This window comes from Gossypium raimondii, chromosome 2 (genome assembly GCF_025698545.1).
Source record: "Gossypium raimondii isolate GPD5lz chromosome 2, ASM2569854v1, whole genome shotgun sequence".
Classification (NCBI taxonomy): domain Eukaryota; kingdom Viridiplantae; phylum Streptophyta; class Magnoliopsida; order Malvales; family Malvaceae; genus Gossypium; species Gossypium raimondii.
In genome coordinates this window covers 40191338-40197297 of record NC_068566.1, presented here as the reverse complement: position 1 = coordinate 40197297, position 5960 = coordinate 40191338, and positions in this window count along the sequence as shown.

Sequence of the window (5960 nt, the reverse complement as noted above, 5' to 3'; positions counted from 1 at the left end):
TATTCAAATAGTTAAGCAAATTTTGTACAAGAGTATGGTACAAGATGTTATTTTTTTAAAAATGTGTATAGGGGATATGGTTTGTTAAAAGAATGATAAAGCAAGTTACTCCCAAGCACAGAATTGGAGTTTCGAGGGTTTTTCTTCGAACCACCAATCCAGGATTTATTTGGTTGCTCCTGTAGTGTGGATCCTCTTTTAGAGTTAACCCTTTGAAGAATCAACCATAACTTGATAAGGTTTCCGTCCTATCTGTAGAGTGGATAAATATTAATTGTATTTCGAATATTTGCTAAAATAAATATTAAAGCAGCACGGGCACATGGAGACCTCAAGAATCGCAGAACAATTGGATCAATTATGCTAATCCCATGAAAGCATCTTCGCTGTGTTCTCATTTAGCTTTGAACATCGATTGCATGAGAAAAATAAAAACCTATAACTTGATCTATGTATATGGAAGTGCATGTTGAAGCCGTAGCTGAATAAATTATTGCTATTAGTTAAGCATGCTATCAGTGGTACAAAAATAATATCCAAAATTTTGTGCATCTCCACAGAAATTAATGTTAAGGACACCGGGTTGCTTATTCTAGTAGTAAGTCCGGCGGGCAGTAGGCTCGGACTCGGTGGAGATTGTAAAATTTTTTTGAATAATTCAGAAATTAAAACATAAATTACCAATAATTTAGACTACAATGAGATGATGATTAAAGATATTAGAATAAATTTATAAATAACCAAAGGTATATATTTTAAATAATAACATTCATTAGGAATGGAGATTACACAAATTAATAATTCAAATAATTATGACTCTTCTAATATTGAACAAATAAATTAGTTTTTAAAATTAAAAAAAATAAATAAAGAGATTTATGAATCCACCAAATCAGAAAAGATTTGGTCCTAGCCCTCGGTTTCGGTTTCATCCATTTTATGAATATAAATATCGTTTAATATCTGGTCCGCCACCAAACGTACTAATCGGCCTCCATCAAAATCCTTTAAGGTTGGTCTAAGAACGACTTCCCCATCAACAAGCAAATCACCTAATAAGAAAAAGGAGATTAAATTTGTTGACAATGGCAGTAAGCAACAAATATCATCTTGAATTCTTTAAACTACCCACCTCCATCAAGATCTTCGTGATATTCGACCTCTGAATCCCGATAAACGCCTTTTACAAGAGGTAACCCTAGAAAAATATAATACCAATTCTAAACACTGAACCCTAATAAACAAGAAACACCATGTAAACCCTAATAAATGAGAAATGCAATTACCTCAAAGTAAATAAGCCATCTCCTCAGAAATAACAACACGAAACCCAGTATACCTCGATAGTGTACCATCAACTGCGTATATTCTCCTTTTCGCTTCCTCTTCAGTACAAACCGAAAAAGATAAATAAAACCCAATTCGTAAAGTCCCGGGAAAAATAACCCAAAATTGAAGGAATCAAAAACCTGCCAACTAAACTAGCGAGGAATTTAACATAGAAATCGATATTTCTCGGGGATTTGAAATTGATAAGCCAAAGATCATAATCGGCACGTCCTCCAACTCTGTGCTGAGCGGGGGTCTATGAATCACATTCCCATCAACAAACAAATCCCCTGAGAAAAAAGAGATTAAATTTGTTGACAATGGGAACTTCAATGGTATAAGCAACAAGCTTCATCTTTAAACTACCCACCTCCATAATAACGATATTGGCCATGGGTAAAGTCAACTGGTAAAACCCAGCGTACACGAGGTAACTCTGTAGAAACATAATGCCAATTGATTTTAGAACAAAGTGGATGCCTCAACAATTGTAAGTTCAAAAACACTCACAAAAGCAATTGGGGAAAACCGTTTAAACCCCAATAAATTAATATAGAAAGCAATCACATCGAGAGGTTTAAAACCCTAAAACCAATGTTAATTCTTTTTTCTTTCTGAAAACCCATTGTTTCAAAAAACCCATTCCTTGTTCCAATTACACTAGAAAAAGGGAATAAATTATATTCCCACAATGCGCAATCACCTTTCCTTTATACCCCATGGATGCTATGACTATCGGTCCATTAATTTAACCGATTTGATTAGTTCGATCGGTCCATTCAATTCGATCAAATGAATTATTAAAAAATTCATTAAAAAATTAAAAATCTGATTTAACTGCTCAATTCAATCGGTTCATACTGGTTCTATTCCCTTCTTCAAATAGATACTTTAACTAGTTTTCGATCCGACTGTATTAAAAGGAGTGGATTGGTGTTGTTTGAATTTTCACAAGGGTCAAATTGAGAACAGAAAAGGGGAGAAAATGAAGATTGTATTTTGTACTATATATATTCCATTCAGTATGTATTAATTGTTCTCAACATAAAAAAAAAACATGGTGTTATGTTATTCCTCCATTTCCAAAAAAGTCAACCTCCATTCCCACCTCTACCTATAAATATTTAGCAGCAACTGCCGCAGCACAACACATGATCATATATATATATGTCATTTTTGGTCATGGAAGTGTCTTGCATGAAGATATAGAGAGTGGGTTTGAGCCCAGGATGACTTGCTGCCCCTTCACTCAACTCAGTTAAGCTGCTACTCTTATATATATATATATACGTTGTGTTACTTTTAACTCATATTATTTTTTCAAAATATTTATATCTTTGAATACATGAAAAAGATTTGTTTTGAAAAGAGTGAGTATCATTACATCAAACACATACTTGTATTTAATATTTATCTTGAGTTTCAAAAGCATTGTGTGTATATAAATATATATGTAGTGATGTATGTAGTTTAATTACGTTGATGTCGTGAGTATAATTATAAAAATATAGGATGTAATTGTACTAGAAATTAAAGTATAACCGGTTTATGATTAAAAACACTAGAAATTTTGTATCATATATTATCTTTATTCATATTTAGCACAATATATTTTTAAAAATTAAAATTATTATATTAGACTATTAAAAACATATAATTTTATTAAATCCAGATATTAAATTGAATCAAAAAATAAGATAGGTACCACATTAAGAAAATGTATCAAACTCGGCTACCGAATAATATATTAAATCAATAATTTATCTATACTATCATTCAATTTAAAAAATTAAAATCATACTTTTCACAAAATAAATTATATTTTATAAATATATTTTATCTTCTTATATTTTATCTAAACTCAAAAAAAATCTACAAAAATAAAATTTAAATCTTCAACTTTATCATTTGACATAAATTTTAATAAATATATACTTTTAAATAATTGTTTTATCGTGATCTAATATTTTAATAAGATATATTTATCACTTGATAAATTTATTTATTTTTTAAATTATATCATCAGTTAAACATTTTACACTAGTTTTTTATTTTCAAATTTTACTATTTACCTTTTAGATTTATGATATTTATATTTAATGATACTATTTATTTTAAATAATTTAAATTACATTCAAAGTCAATAAACTATAAGTAAAATTATGTGTCGGTTATTCAACTTTTAAAAGTTACAAAATATTATTTAATTATTCAAAATATTTCATTTAAGTCGCTGAGTTGTTGAAATAATTGTTTTATGGTCTTTTCTTTTCTCATCGCCTACACTAATCGAAAGCTCTAATTCATTTTCTTTTCTATAGTTTTTTTTTCCAGAAAACAATTTTAAATATCATGAATTTATGAACATCATGGAATTTGAACCCTAATCAAGTGATAGCCAAGTACCAGGTATGCTAAGGTAAGACATATGACTCTTTAGTTAAAAGGTTCGATTTTCTACAGGCACAACATACATAATTAATATTTCCAAAAAGACTAAATGCCAGTTCTTCATTGCTTAAAAAAATACTTCTGACTCCAAAAGCACTTTTGAAAGAAAAGCTGCGAAAAACAAGCTGCTTTTGGCTGAAATTTTTAGCTTTTCAGAAGTGCTTTTGAAAAACACTTCTGAAAAGGAGTTGAAAAGGAGAAGCTAAAAATTTTAGCTTTTCTTCTCCCAAAAGCACTTTTGGTGCTTAATTACTTTTTCACCCCTCCAATAACATAGTATTTTTCTTTTTTTTCTTGGTGCTTAATTACAATTGTGTTAAAATCATTAATTAAAATAAAAATATTTTTAAAATACTAATTACAAATATTTAATGGTTATATTTAAATATTTAAAATATAGTTTATATATTCTAATTAAAATTTATAAATAATTAATATTTATTGCTTAAAATATTTACAATTTATATTTCATATATTAAAATATTAACAACAAGTTATAATAATTTTTTATATTATTACTAAAATATAATAATATTAACTAACTCAAATATTATTTAAATGCATATTTGTTACTTGATAATAACATGTCTAAAATGGACATTTTATTTCTCAAAAACATTTTTGACAACAATGCTAAACACTCAAATTTTAAACCAAACTTTTCAAAAGTACTTTTCAAAAGTAATGAAGAACTGACCCTAAACTTATCTAGATATTTGATAGACATCCATTTATGACAAAACATTGGCTTAAGAGTGTAAAAAGCCATAAATTAAAAAAAAAACATTAAGCCCCTTTTTTTTTACTCAATTGGATACTTGAATTTCTAAATGCATCAAAAAGACCCTCAAACTTTTTCAAAAAAAGCAATTAAGTCCCTACTTTTTTTTGCACTCAATTGGGTACTTGAATTGTCAAAATGCACAAAAAAGACCCTTTGACCATTAACTTTAACAGTTGATCGTTAAAGTTAATTGCCCCTAATTTTTTCAATTAAAACCATCTCTTCTCACAACCACGGAATGACATGTGGCAAAAAAATTATAAAAATAAAATCAATAAAAGTTATAAAAATTATTAAATTTTAATAAAGAATATAAAAATACTTTATAAAGAATATAAAATTTGAAAATATTATAAAATAGTATGAAATTATAAAAAATTGTAAAATTTTATAAAAATCATAAAAATTATAAAATGCATCAAAAGGTCCTTTAACCATTAACTTTAACCATTAATTATTAAAGTTAATAACCCCATTTTTTCAGTAAAATTGTAATATGTCATAGAACAACATGACATGTGGCGAAAAGTGATAAAATTAAAATCAATAATTTTTACAAATTTTAAATAATGAAAATTATAAAATGCTTCTTTTAGTAGATAAATTTTTAATTTTTACTTAATTTTAAATTTCTTTACATTTTCTTATAAGTTCCTTACGACTTTATAAAATTTTATAATTTTATAATTTTTTCTATATTCTATATATTTTATAATTTTTATATTTTTAATTAAAATTTAATAAATTTTATAACTTCTATTGATTTTTATTTTTATATTTTTTTGCCACATGTCATGCCATGGTTGTGAGACGGGGGTGGTTTTAATTGAAAAAATTAGAGGCGATTAACTTTTAACGATCAACTGTTGAAGTTAACGGTCAAAAGACTTTTCTAATGTATTTTGACAGTTCAAGTATCCAATTGAGTGTAAAAAAAAAAGTAAGGGCTTGATTGGTTATTTTGAAAAAGTTTAAGAGCCCTTTATATACATTTTGAAAGTTTAAATACCAGTTGAGTGCAAAAAAGATAGGGGCTAAATTGCTTTTCTTTGAAAAAGTTTGAAGGTATTTTTTATGCATTTTGAAAGTTCAAATACCAAATTGAGTGAAAAAACAAGGACTTAACTGTTTTTTTTAAATAATTTAAGGACTTTTTACATCATTAAGCTTAAAATATTGTTATATTTCCGTGTTAATAAGAACATGCAGAAGTCAAACGTTGACTGGAATATACTACCTACTGCCAACCATAAAGCCCACATAGTTTTGTATGAAAATAAGCCCACATAATGGTTTCGAAGACCGGACCAAAAAACCAAAACTTACGGAGGAGAACTTCCCATTATATAAAATATGAAACAAAAATTCACCCAAAAAAAAATTGGAATAAGATTTT